Consider the following 15,511-nt stretch of genomic DNA (forward strand, 5'->3'; position numbering starts at 1 on the left):
TCGATGTATATAAGTTCTCCTTTTTGAGATGGCTCTATTCAGCAGGGACGTGTGGTCGGGATGCAATATTAGTTTTTTACTTTGTTATCATGAAAAAAAAATAAAACAATAAAATAATAATAATATTTATCTACTGATTTGTGCTTTAAATATATTTTCTGAAAGTTCCATTTTCTGTATATGAGGCAGCGACGAGATGAGCTAACCTCGAATTGTACAATCCCTCTCAAACTGGATTGAGCGTGTGTAATTGGTGCATGCTTATTGCCGTCTCTCTTTATGTCACCAATATAATCTGTGTAGACACTTTTATTACATGTCCTCACTTTTCATAGTCTAGGTAAAGTATTTCATTTATGTGCATAACACATAGTCTTGCTGATCTGACATGAAACTGCACTGAAAATGCACAAGGTGAAGCAGCCAATACCCCTGCCTCACTGAAGGGGACATGTGTGAGCCAACAGGTTTATGCTTGTTCTGCTGTTGCTTGTTCTGCTGTTGCTTTTCTTCTACAAAGATGGCAAGCCCTGATACGCTAGCTTAAAAATCTTTCACTTAAAACAGAAGGTAATAAATAATGGAATACTATACCTTACCTACATATGTGCGTGTAAGGACTTCTGATATGTAACATATCCAGTTATTATATACAAGCAGCCATTTAAATGGTTAAGCTTCTCTATTCAATTCATATACAGTGGTACCTTGTAACCTTTTAAACTCTGTGCCCTTTATAGAGAAATCTGTACCTTTAAACTCAACGTTTCTCTCAAATTCGATGTGTTTAGCCTTTTTTTAATATTCATTTTATTTCAAAATAACAGTGAACAGTCGCTCTGTTCAGCGCTTGACTTGAGCGGTGCGGTAAAACATCATCGAAGTGCGAATATGAGACGAATCTGCATTTGTGTGAAATAACCATCAAATCTAGTCTGAAAGCTTCCACGTGTATCTGTGTTTAGTTAGATTTTCCTCGCTGTTTCACTTTTGAACTTGTGTTATAGCTCGGGGTGCTTATCATAAAAAAAAAAAAGCTTAAGAATGACACAGAATCACTAAACCTCTCTTAATTATTACTGCTCACAAGCTCTCTCCACTAATGGAATTTCTCGCTCGTTGTTTTAGTACAATATGTTTTGTGCACTGACACACTGTATAGGAAATAACAGCACAGCCAGCGCAAAAGCGGTTTTGTCACTTCTCATGTGAATGCGCCTTTACTGAACGGAATACGAAATTCCATGATCAAGCATCTCAATGATTAAGAAGCATAAGGAAACAATAAAGACGTAAAGGGAAAGTGCAGGTTTGTTGTATTTTTATATTGATTTTTAACTGTTTTTCATATGCAGTCCCACTTACACCATTATGGTAAAAAATACCTTGAAACTCAACACCTTTTACACTCGATGCCACTCCCAGAACCAGTGGCTGTCGAGTTTTAAGGTACCACTGTAAATCTGGCTCTGAAACAGTCAGTGCCACCAGCCATGAACCTCACTGCACTTTACTGATATTCAGGTCACAGCACAGCCACCAGAGCTTTTCTTCACACAGCAGGAGCCTTTTCAGTGTCTAGTTGGTTGGAAAACCAGCCACTGAGATTGGTTAGATGCTTCGCTTTTACTTACAGTACATTCCTTCACATAAATTCCTCCCATTGTTGTTTTCTTAAGGTAAAATTTCTACTCACTATTATTACACTCCCTCTGAAATCAACAATGCAATACAATATAAAATAACTGTTTGTAGGAAGCTCAGCATCAAGGTGCACAATTTTAAATATACTAAAGTGGTTTAAAGCACACAGACACTGGAGTCTATCAGAGTGTACTTAATATTTGGGTTGGTACATTAAATAAGGTCCATGTATGAATGGTCAGAGCACTTAAAGATCTTTGCGATAATTGAAATGCAAATACAGTGAGACACCAGTGACATTCCATTCTTGTAAAAGTGTGTCAGCAAGTGTTTCTGCAGTCATGTTCCAAAATGTACTAAGCAGATTGATGTCCTTATATGGATGCTTTAGAATATAATTTGTATAATTGAAAAGTTTATATGTTAATTATACTTAATTTAAGTAAATATTAAGTAATTATTGGTAAATGAGTATATTCTAAAACGTAGTAAGGGCGGCACAGTGGCTCGGTGGGTAGCACTGTAGCAATACAGCAAGAAGGCCCTGGGTTACATTCCCAGATGGAGTGGGCCAGGTCTTTTCTGTGTGGAGTTTGCATGTTTTTCCTCTGTCCACGTGGGTTTCCTCCCGAAGCTCAAGCTCAAGGTATTTTCCATCAGTCAGGTTAATTGGAGATACTAAATTGCCCCAGGTGTGTGTGTGTTTGCCCTATGATGGGCAATCTGGTGGTATTTATTTATTTATTAGGATTTTAACGTTATGTTTAACACACTTTGGTTACATTCACGACAGAAATGGTAGTTACTCGATACACAAGATTCATCAGTTCACAAGTTTAACGTCAGATACAGTCATGAACAATTTTGTATCTCCAATTCACCTCACTTGCATGTCTAGCACCCGAAGTAAACCCACGCAGGCATGGGGAGAACATGCAAACTCCACACAGAAAGGACCCGGACTGCCCCACCTGGAGATTGAACCCAGGACCTTCTTGCTGTGAGGCGGCAGTGCTACCCAATGAACCACTGTGCTGCCCGATAAAGCAGTGGTAAAACAGACAATGAATGAATAAAATGTAAAGGATTATGATTTTAAGGTGTGCTTTAAACACAGAAATTAGTGGGTAGAGCTTTGGGTTATTAATCGGAAGAATGTTGGTTTAAATCCAGCCTCTGCTATGCAGCCCCTGTTGGGCCCTGTTTGCTCCAAGGGCACGGCACATTGGTTGACCCTGTGCTCTGACCCCAGCTTTTGAACAAGTTGGGATATGCAGAAAAAGAGTTTCATTATACTGTATACCTGTACATTTATATATGACAAATGAAGGTGTTTATTGTTCATCTTATTAAGTAGAGATGGAGGTAAAAGACAGAAGTAGAATAAAAAAAAAAAGGTTTTATTTTTTAATATACTTTAAGTGCATCAATGCACTATTTACAACATGATGTCTTTTGACTTTGTGCTAGCAAATATGAACAAATAAATGCATGTAGAAGCATAACTGAACTTAACCAAATAATTAAGATGGGTGTCTACATATTTGTAGGTGTATATACATACTGTATAGTGACCTTTTCTGAATTAAATTTTATGTTTTTTTGTTTAAAAGACAGAATCAATAAACAGAATCACAATGTGTGTACATTAAAGTGGATAAATACTGTGTAAGTATTTATTGCCCTCAACATAGCAGTAAATCAAAGGGGCAACATATCATTGCCCATGGTTTTGAGTATGATGCTCAGGTGTCCATATATCCTTAACAATATTATGCACATAAATCAAAGAAAGACAGGTTACTGCTAATCATGCATGAAAATATGAGATCAAGCTATATCGCGGTGTTAGGATCTAAGAATTAAAAGAAATAAAAGCATAAGCACATCCAGCATCACTCAGCAAACAAGATTATCTGATGATACAGCGGCAGTGTCTTAAAGGAATAAGAAGTCTTTGTGGTGTATAAAATATGTCACTGGTCTGATATATAAAGTGTGGAGGAGTGAGTTCTTCAGCTCATGACCCGGATCACACTGGCATATTGGGGTCAAGTTATAAGATCAGGAGGAGTAAATTCTGATGATTCCAGGTCAAAAATCCTCCTCCAGGGTCTTGTAACTAATAAAGGCTTATATGAAAAATGTGTCAGTGTTGGCAGTCAGGAGATAAACAATGTGCAACCAGGAGTGAAAATCTCATCATTGCGAAACCGTGTAGTGGTGTGAATAATTCAGCCTATACAGAGGTTCAGTAGTCATAATGAAATGAACATGTCACAATATACTGGTACAAAAATACAGTCAGTTTCACAGATGAAATCACAGATAGAAATCCTGCTGAACTCACAAATACTTCAAGTGGTTAACGTTTAGGTGGGTAAATACAATTTATACATGGGGTGAATAATATTTATTTATTTATTTATTAGGATTTTAACGTCATGTTTACGCTTTGGTCACATTCATGACAGGACAGGTAGTTACTCATTACACAAGATTCATCCACAGAACATGCAAACTCCACTCAGAAAGGACCCAGACTGCTCCACCTGGGAATCGAGCCCAGGACCCTCTTGCTGTAAGGCGACAGTGCTACCCACCAATTCAATGTATTCATTCACAAAATAGGAAGAGCCGATTTTTGTCTTTACAACAGTTTTTAATTATATTCTGAATGATGTATGTTTATCGTTGGAAGTCAGATCATTCATGAAAATTAATTCTTCAGTTGTTTAATGGATGAATTGAAGGCAAGGATCTACTTCACAGTCTGCACTAGACTGTGAACTTTCCATAATGATTTATTATTAATTAAATCAAGTGAATGGGAAGATAATGGAAAAAGTTAGGTTTATCCTTTAATAATATTGGCTTTATGAGGCATTGTACATGTAAGGGGGCATTATTATTCTATAATATGGGTACATAATGGGTACATAAAGGTACACATTCTTTGCACCAAGAAGTGCACCCGTCCTCTAAGATTGCATAAAATTACTATTGAAATAGCATCAACTTCAAATTTACCTATTGTAATGTAACAGTAGTCAAGTCAAATTTATTTGTATAGGGCTTTTTACAATGGACATTGTCTCAAAGCAGCTTCACAGAATCTAGGACCAACAGACTTAAAAACCCTCTTGAGGAAGCTAAGGGCAAGGGCAAGGAAAAACTCTTGAGAGGAACCAGACTCAGCAGAGAACCCCCATTCTCCTTGGGTGGCCTGGAGGATAATTTGAATAAATACATATACAAAATTAATTTGAACTAAAAGTTATAATTAGCAAAAAATAATTGGAGTTCTTCATTATTCAGTCCAGTCTGTGATAAAGTCTGTAGTGAGACATGGTTCAAACACGACCGACTAGTTACCGTCATATCCATAAGGAGCGGCATTGTTGGCACAGAAGTCTCGACTTGTAGGTTTTAACCTCGGTTGGGTAAACAGGTTTCTGTCAGAATCACCTCGGGGTAAAACAACAGAAGATGTAGTTACAATGTGAAATAGTTAAGAGTAAAAGGTCAGTTTTGCAGAGAGTAGCATGAGACTCTGGCATCCCTAATTATTACAGCATAACTAAAAGTCACGAGAGCTTTCACAGGATGTCAGCACCCACCTCCGCCACCGTCATCAAACCTGAGTGATTGGACAAGAGAGGCAGAATGACAGCAACCCAACATCCCTGATCACCACAAGTTTCTATGACCTAGAACCCCCAAGCTCTGTGCCTTTGTCTGTAATCGGAGTGGGCACCTTTGGTCCTAGGGGCCCAGAAGCCAACATGCAGCGCAAATCTGACAACATGAGAGCACCAAACTGCCCAGACACCAGACCCCCAGGACTGGAGCCACACCCCTAGTTTGGAAAAACGAATCAAAAGCCTGAGTAAATAAATATGTTTTCATTCTCGACTTGAACATTGGGACTGTGTCTGAATCCTGAACAGAGGCAGGGAGATTATTCCAAAGTTGTGGAGCTTTGTAAGAAAATGCTCTTCTACCAGCTGTGATTTTTTACATTCTAAGAACTATAAGTAACCCTGCATCTTGTGAACGAAGTAAACATGCTGGGCTGTAGTGATCAGTAAGTTCACCCAGATACTGTGGAACCAGGCCATGTAGCGCTTTATAATTTTATAGTTACAGTTGAAGTCAAAAGCAAACACGTAAAAGTCATGTTAGTCTGGGCTGATTTCCAATGATTCTGTTCTTTTTCTGTGAATGAATAAGTGAAACACATTTTTGTCCAAAAAAATCTTTTATTAATTTGAATGACTACATGATGATTTCTTTGTGCCCATTTTAAAGGCACATCCAAGCATGTCCGATTTTTACCCAATTATGCTTTGCTTCCTCTCTACTGGTGCCGACCGCCGCCCCGATTGAGGAGAGCGAACTGACACACGTCCCCTCCGACACGTGAGCAGTAGCCGACTTCATTTTTTTCATATGTGAATCGGCCCCGTGCACAGAGAGCCACACCCTGATCAGCATTATTCCTCTACTCTGTGCAGACCCCATCAATCAGCCAGCAGAGGTTGCAATTGCATCAGTCCCTATCCGACTCCCTAACCCTGTATGAACAACAGCCCAACGTTGTTCATATAGCCATCCAGCCCAGCCGGATGGCAGAGCTGAGATTCGATACGATCTTTTTGAAATCCCAGCTCTGGTGTGCTAGTTGAAGGCCAGTTTTATTGTATCTATTAAATATGAGAAAAGAGAAATGATAAATGCACTTCTGCTATAGTTGAAAAGCAAACCAAGATGCATACATTTGAGAAGCTTTTATAAGTGTTCCATTCAATTACAGACGAAAAAAACTGTTGCAGAAATCATTAAAATACCAAGACTGCCATGGTGTACAAAAAACCCTCAAACATATTTAGGTAGCCAGCCAGCCTGCTATCACGTATATTCCAAAGAACTGTAATATTTTTTCCCTTTTTTTCTCCCACTTTAGCGCATCCAATTTCTGCCTGTCAATCATCCTCTCACTAATGCTGGTCCCTGCTCCTGATTGGGGAGGACGAGGCTGCTCCACGCCCCCTCCGACACGTGCAAAGCAATCGAACATCTTATCACCTACACTTGACGAGTGCAGTGCAGTACAGCGCTGTGTACGGAGAGCCACACCCTCTACCACACTCCTTTCCCATCTCCGTGCTGGCGCCATCAACCACCCAGCAGAGGTCGTAATCGCACTAGTCTGAGAGAGAGTCCCCATCCGGCTTAATCCCGCCCCTATCTGAACAACAGGCCAATCGTTGTTCATGTGGCCGCTCAGCCTCAGCCGGCAAGGCAGAGCAGAGATTCCATACGATGTATTCGAGATCTCAGCTCTGGTGAACAGCGTGTGTTTTACCGCTACGCCACCTGAGCAGCCAGAACTGTAATTTTAATGAGGTTGTAGATCTCTAGACATTCATAGACCTGCATTGTATTAAAAATAATAATAAACGACTAATGAACGATTATTGTAATCAATATAATTTATGGATCATTATGAATAGTCCGTAATTTAAAATGCATTTGAAAAGCAGTTGTGTGTTTTTCAGTTTTTTCTTTTTGCACCCTAATGGCCAAGTGTAACTTTCCTCTCTCTTTCATTGCTGCCGTCACACTCACCCCCTATTGAGGGTACTAAGGCTGCAGCTAACCCCTTCTTTTCACTGGCGGGAAGGATGGGGGGTCTCACAGAGTGCAGTATCATTCATCTCATCTGTGATCAGCCAATCGTGAGTCTGCGTCAAAGCACTCGGCCGACTGATTCACGCTCAAAAGCTCGAGATCTCAGCACTGGTGAGCTAAAGTGTTTTACCGCTGCGCCACCCGAGCGGCCCGTTGTGTGCTTTTCTGTATTAGGTTGTGCCTTTTATCTTCCCTGGTGGACATGTAAGGTCTTGGACTGATTGATGCTGCGGTCCTTTCATCCACTATAGTTTCTTTATTGTGAAATGTTAGCAATGATCCAGCAGCGATCAGGATAAAACAGCTCACTTGAGACTTGAATGCTTCCACCTTGTAGAACAAAGAGTGCGTCCTGGTTTGTTCTTATGCATCATTGTAATGGAGGAATGTCAGCACTAGAGGAGCATGCTTTAGAGATGCTTGATTACAAAAAGGTCTCTATTTCATCATTAACCTTAGTTTGGATCATGCCATTGGTTTTAGGACATCAGGAAACATTAATCAACATTAAATGCTGACAACGACTTACACTGTTGGGCAAAAATACATTATTTGCTGTTGATGCTGTTGATTATTTGATGTTCCAATTATTTCCAAAAATGTTGTGTTCACATGGTACAAAGACAACAGAGGGACAACAGTTAAAGATTAGTGACTTTCCAGTACTGTAAAGGTCCAGGAGTAATCACAGCGGTGCAGGGGGAATTACCAGTTTTCTATGTAATGTATTATCATTTGTGCAGTGGTATTGCTCACAGTTCTGCAAAAACATGACATGGAATTGTTAAATTAATGTAATCAAAGCATGTGCATCATAAAATGTATATCCAATTACTCAATTGCATTATGCTTTCTCTCTACTGATGTTAATCTCCACTCTGAATGAGACTGACACCCTCCGACGTGTGCAATAGACGACTGCATCTTTTCATCTGCTCGAGGCGAGTTCATATTTGAATCAGCTTTGTGTATGGAGAGTCACACCCTGATCCTCATTATCCCTCATCTCTGTGCAGGGGCCTGATTCATTGGGCGAAAGGCAGGTAACATCCTGTACAGGTCGCCAGTCCATCACTGGGCACACACACACCCACAAACAGAGACAATTTTTGTAGGCCAACTGGCCTGACTGCTTGTCTTTGGACTTGTGGGAAGAAATTAGAGCATCTGAAGGAAATCCATGCAGACCCAGGGAAAACATGAATCTTTTTTTTTCCCCCATTCCCCCCTAATTTAGTCGTGTCTAATTACCCTGATCGAGTCCTCTGTACTGATTCGACCCTTCACCGCTGACTGAGGACGCGGTACAGACAGTCAGTACAGGCTGCATTTTTCACCTGCATGAGTCGAGTTCATACACTTGACGGGCACTGTGTATGGAGGGTCACACCCCCATCAGTATTATTCCTCAGCCCTGTGCAGGCGCCATCAGTCAGCCAGCAGGGGCCGCAGTTGCACCAGTTATGAGGACCTATGATCCGACTTTCTTACCCTCTAACCCTGAACTACAGCCAATCGTTGTTCATGTTGCCGCCCAGCCCAGTCGGAAAGGCAGAGCTGAGATTCGATACAATGTATTCAAAACCCCAACTCTGGTGCACTAGCGTACTTTACCGCTGCGCCACCTGGGCGGCCCCCACACAGAAAGAATCTTAGCCGCCCAGCCAGGGAATCAAACGTAGACACTTCTTGCTGTGAGGTGACAGCACTACCCACTGCGCCACTTTGCTGCCCATCTATTAATGTTTTTATAATATAATTATGTTTGTTATTAAAAAGGTACATCCGATCATTGCACCAATAAAAAATTGACCAAAGTATTTAAACAATGCTTAAAACGTACTCATTAATCATTTTAATTCTTCTTACTATCACTGCATCTTTCCTCACTGCAACTTTCAGTCAATTTAATACACACATCATATCCAACCTTATTGGCTAAACACTTGCTATCTCTATCACATCTATCATCATATCTATCTCTACTAGTTCTACTCATCCTGAGCTGAATACAGTATTACCTGCCCATATTAGGCTTATTCATCTGCCATGTGATAAATAAATGCTTTTGCATAAGAATAGTAACAAGGGGTTTGTAAGAAAATGCATTTAAAAAGGCAACTGCTTGTTGTGTAACATAATAGAATAGATAAAGGTGCCACCAGGGAGGTGCTAACTGATCCATTTGGTATACTAAAGCATACAGATGGATAGGCACACAGTTTGAGACAGAGAGAGAGAGAGAGAGAGAGAGAGAGAGAGAGAGAATAGTATGCTCTCTTAAACCTCCAGTAGAAAATGACTATGATATAAAATCACCAGGGATTAAAGGCACCACAGCTGTTTACAAATATATGATAAATATCCCGCTTTTAAATATTAGATTAAAAACACATTTAAATACAAATTTATTCATATTCATATATTTTTATTCATATTTGTAAACTCGTGTTCAGTTATGTGAGATCAGAAACCTCATCTTGGGCTGTAAAAAATATATGATCATGATTATCATCACATGTTCCAGATTATATAAAATAAAGGAGCTGATGTTATCTGGATTGCATGTATACAATCTGTGTATACAATCTAAGGCATTGGGGAACAGAGAGATCATCCTTTTCAAAATGATCAAAGCATCCGTCTATTAATGCCAAAGCATTCCTGTGCCTGTGGGAAAAACTGCCTTGATCTTGATCTTAAAAATATCTGTGTCTGGTATGTTTGTAAGCTCTTTGTTCAAACAAAACAGATGCAGAAATGGAAAATAGAACTGAGAAGCTGTGTAGCTGTTAATTCTGGCATGAAAATATACATTTAAATTAGGGCTGTCACATGATTAAAATTTTTTATCGAGATTAATCACGATTAAAGAACCAAATTAATTGTGATTAATCGACTGCAAAAATAACTAAGCAAAATTTGAACAGTTATGTACATTTTCATTGCAAGAACATGTTTACCAATAAAAAATAAAATAAAATTATGATAAAATTATTAAATCTAAATTATTTTTAGAAAGTCTGTGTACAAATGTATGTAGGGTTCATTCTGATTGACTAATCCTGTACATGTAAACCTAAAATAATATGTTGCCTTGCCACATTAGTGCATATACAGCTAATTTTAAAAGTTTAAATACACTTTTAAGGATGTTATGGTTATCTTACGATTTTAAGGATTCCTTCAACTGTTCTTTTTCCTTTGACTGAATGATTACAAAAATACTTATTTGTCATTAAAAAAAACTTTTGAAATTTTGAGTTTATTGAGGGCTTTATAAAAATATAACTGGCCAAAAGTCTTCATACAACAACTATATTCTTTATTGCTATTTTATTTATGCATTTTCTCCCTTTTCTCCCAATTTAGCGTAGTCTTCCATTGCTGGAGACCCTGATCAGGTCCGATCTCCGCATTACAGTCGCCTTGGCTACCAAGCTGGGACCTTACACAGCGTTAAAGACTCCATCCCCTTTTTTTGGCCGGTCTTTTCCCCACACAGCAGAGTAGTGGCCAATTTAGTTTCCTGCAGGGGCACCCAGTCGACCAGTAGCAGAGCTGATAATCAAACTCATGATACACTGCCTGGCCAAAAAAAAGGTCACACACACTAATATTTGGTTGGACCGCCTTTAGCTTTGATTACGGCACGCATTCACTATGGCATCGTTTCCACAAGCTTCTGCAATGTCACAACATTTATTTCTGTCCAGAGTTGCATTAATTTTTCCCCAAGATCTTGTATTGATGATGGGAGATTTGGACCACTGCGCAAAGTCTTCTACAGCCCATCCCAAAGATTCTCAATGGGGTTCAGGTCTGGACTCTGTGGTGGCCAATCAATGTGTGAAAATGATGTCTCATGCTCCCTGAACCACTCTTTCATAATTTGAGCCTGATGAATCCTGGCATTGTCATCTTGGAACATGCCCGTGCCATCAGGGAATAAAAAATCCATTGATGGAATAACCTGGTGGTTCAGTATATTCAGGTAGTCAGCTGACCTCATTCTTTGGGCACATAACGTTGCTGAACCTAGACCTGACCAACTGCAGCAACCCCAGATCATAGCACTGCCCCCACAGGCTTGTACGGTAGGCACTAGGCATGATGGGTGCATCACTTCAGCCGCCTCTCTTCCTACCCTGATGCGCCCATCACTCTGGAACAGGGTAAATCTGGACTCATCAGACCACATGACCATCTTTCATTGCTCCAGAGTCCAATCTTTATGCTCCCTAGCAAATTGAAGCCGTTTTTGCCGGTTAGCCTCACTGACAAGTGGTTTTCTTAAGGCTACACAGCTGTTTAGTCCCAATCCCTTGAGTTCCCTTCACATTGTGTGTGTGGAAATGCTCTTACTTTCACTATTAAACATCCCTGAGTTCTACTGTAGTTTTTCTACCATTTGATTTCACCAAACGTTTAAGTGATCGCCGATCACGATCATTCAAGATTTTTTTCCGACCACATTCCTCCCTCGAAGATGATGTTTCCCCACTGTCCTTACACTTTTGAATAATGCGTTGGACAGTTCTTAACCCGATTTTAGTAGTTTCAGCTTCTCCTTAGATGTTTTCTCTGCTTGATGCATGCCAATAATTTGACCCTTCTGAAACAGATTAACATCTTTTTCACCACCACAGGATGTGTCTTTCCACATGGTTGTTTAACAAATGAAAAGCTACTCACTGCATCAGTTAGGGTTAAATAACTTGTTGCCAGCTGAAACATAATCACCCATGCAGTTTTTATCCAATGGGAGGCTCTTACCTATTTGCTTAGTAAATCCAGGTGGTGACCTTTTTTTTGACCAGGCAGTGTAAATAAAGCACTTGTCTTTCACCAGACCTGTTCCACGCTGTTCTGCCAAAACAGTTCAACTTTTATCTCATCAGACCAGCAAATCATTTTCCTGCTGCCATATGCCTTTTACTCAGTAGTGGCTTTTGTCTTGCTGCTCTGCAATAAAGTCCAGATTTATGGAGTGCTGCAGAGATGGTCTCCTTCCATCAGCATTTCCTATCTTTACACAGGACTTTTGAAGCTTTTTTATAGTGACTGATGGATACTAAAAGCAAAGAGTATGCACCTGTCCACAATTAAAATGCCACAGTAAAGGGTTTAAATATTTTTTGTAAATAAGTTTAAGTGTAGATTAATGGGTAAATTGCAATTATATCCAACCAAAATAAAATCCACAATGCAATAAAGTGTACAAAAGTCAAGGAGTCTGAATATTTTTTGTAATGTACTGTATTGTCATGTATTCAGCCTGTATGTGCTCCTGGAGTGCTTCTAAGTGCCACACCCCTCTCTCTGGTCTCCAGCCAATGCCCCTTTTTTGCTAGGTCACCTTTTAATCACCCACAGACATATAAGGAGGCAGCTTTGGAGGACTCATTCAGGACTATTTTGGTTAATCTTGGTCTTGTCGGTCTGTGCATAGCTCAAATTTGTTTGATTTAAATTGGACTTTGATTCTGTTAGAGTCTGTCCCTTAGTTGTCCGTTTTCCCCTGTGTCTGGTTCTTTTACCCTGGTCCCTTTCTCTGTGTGTGGTGTGTGTGTGGGGGGGCATGTGTGTGTGCTTTCAGAGATCTATTGGTGGAGTGAGTTGACTTCAGATCACCAATCAGATCTCCCAGCCACTTCTAGCTCTCACCTGATCCCCGTTAACGCCTCATTAAGCATAAGGACACCGGCTTTCTCTCCAGTCCTTTCCAGATCGTCTGCGCTACATTGCTGGTATTTTGCTGAAGCACTTTATGCTAAAGCTACTTTTAGGCTCCTATGCCTGTTGTGCTCCCTGGTTTATTCACTGCTCTTGTTGTTTTTGCCTGTTTAACTCCCGTCCATGCGCAGGTGTATTCTTCTGCCGGACCGTTCGATCTGAGGCCCCGGCCTTCGTCACTCAGGTTCCTGTTCCCACTGACACCCCCGAGCCCATGCAGTTAGGAGGGGCTAGGCTTTCACCCGAGGAGCGAACAAGGAGAATCCGGTCAGGCCTCTGTCTATACTGCGGTCAACCAGGGCACCTGCGCATTAACTGCCAGGTCCGATCAAAAGGGGCACTTATTCTGAACCTCCACCTACCACCAAGCCCTGGCTTCTCCAACCTGTGTCCCTGCACCTGCGTGATGGGCCTCTTGCCACCACCGCACTGATAGACTCAGGTGCTGAGGACAATCTCATGGATGAGGACCTAGCTACCAAGATTGGGGGAACCCTGGAGCCCCTGTAACCACCTCTGCGAGCCTGCGCCTTGAACGGCAGGCTTATCACTCAGGTAACACACCGCTCGCCCCCCGTCTCCCTGGTCATTTCCGGCAATCATCATGAGACACTTTCATTATCCATAATTCAAGCTCCTAAGACTCCCTTGGTTCTTGGCTACTCATGGCTGGCCAAGCACAATCCCCAATTTGACTGGAGGTGAGGTAAGATCATTGATTGGAGTGATTTCTGTCATCAGTGTTGCCTACAATCTGCCATTCCCTCCCTAGGGCCAGGTTCCCGCACATCTCTCCCAGAGCCTCCGTTGGACCTGTCCAGAGTCCCCCAAGACTACCCTGACCTCCGGGAGGTTTTCAGCAAGGACCGTGCCAAGGCCTTTCCTCCACACCGGCCCTACGATTGTGCTATTGACCTGCTCCCGGGTGTTTCTTTGCCCAGCAGCCGTCTGTACAACCTGACCCGAACTGAAAGAGAGGCCATGGAGGAATACATCTCTGAGTGCCTCCGACTGCCTCTTATCCGCCCGTCCTCCTCTCCTCTGGGTGCTGGATTCTTCTTTGTGGCCAAAAAGGACCATTCTCTTCGACCTTGCATTGACTATCGGGGCCTGAACCAAATCACCATTAAAAACAAATATCCATTGCTACTCACCTCGTCTGCTTTGTTTTTGTGTATCTAGATGATATGTTAATTCTCTCCAGGTCCAGAGAGAAACACATCTCCCACGTCCGTCAGGTGCCCACTCGGCTCCTCGAGAATCGATAATCATAAAGGCAGAGAAATGCGAGTTCAATGAGGACACCATGACTTTCCTGGGGTTCGTAATTCGAAGGGGATTCATCCAGGCAGACCCGGCCAAGATCCAGGCAGTGACTGAATGGCCAACCCCCTCATGTCGGAAGGAGCTGCAGCGATTCCTGGGGTTTGCCAATTTCTACAGACGGTTCATCTGCAATTACAGCAAGGTTGCAGCCCCACTGACCCGGCTGACCTCTACTAAGACACCTTTCTGTTGGTCCACAGGGGCTGCCAAGGTTTTCCTTCGTCTCGAGGAACTGTTTACTTCTACCCCAGTCCTTATCCAGCCCGACCCCAGCAAGCAGTTCATAGTGGAGGTTGACACCACAGACACGGGTGTTGGGACCCACCATTGGTTCTACCCACCATTCAATCCACTATAGATAATCATATGTTATTTCCAAGTAATAGTTTACCTACAGATTTATACTTGTATCATTACTACTTAGTTATGCTATTTACTTATTAACTGTCATTGTATGTGTTATGTTTTTGTTAGTTCAATAAACATTATAATGATTCAAAATTTAGCGCTGTGAGTTTGATTACCTGGGTGAGAGAAATAATTGACTAAGGAACTTCATCCAAACAGAAAGTGACTGATATGTTCTGAATTTGGTTTTCCTGGTAATTTCTCCTTAAAAATGCCAGTGGTGCCCCATAATTGATTATTAGCTATCAATTATAAAATTAAATAATTACTGGTAATTAAATAATTACTTTTTCCACAACACTATGATGAACTGGCGACCTGTCTGGGGTGTTTCCTGCCTTTCGCCCAGTATATCGGACCCATCGCCACCCTAAATAGGATAAAGCGGTGGCAAAAAAGACAATGACTGATTGATGAACATTGCAGCTAGACTATGACAGAAAAAGTTTAAAAGTAAAATAAATATTTTTTGCAGCCTGTTTTTTTTTCTCAGTGTGTGTGTGCATGTAAGTGTGTGCTTTCTGTTTAATGTATGTATTCCTTTGGAAAAAAGTTAGCTTATCACCTATGAGCACTGAACACTAGACCATGTGACTATGCAAGACTCCTCACAGGTTAGTGGTTTGTTTGAAGCCCTTCTCTTCATGCTATCTTTGAAGTCCCAGCATATCTTCCAGCTGCTGTATCTTTACACACACACACA

The sequence above is a fragment of the Trichomycterus rosablanca genome, chromosome 16 (genome assembly GCF_030014385.1).
Source record: "Trichomycterus rosablanca isolate fTriRos1 chromosome 16, fTriRos1.hap1, whole genome shotgun sequence".
Lineage (NCBI taxonomy): Eukaryota > Metazoa > Chordata > Actinopteri > Siluriformes > Trichomycteridae > Trichomycterus > Trichomycterus rosablanca.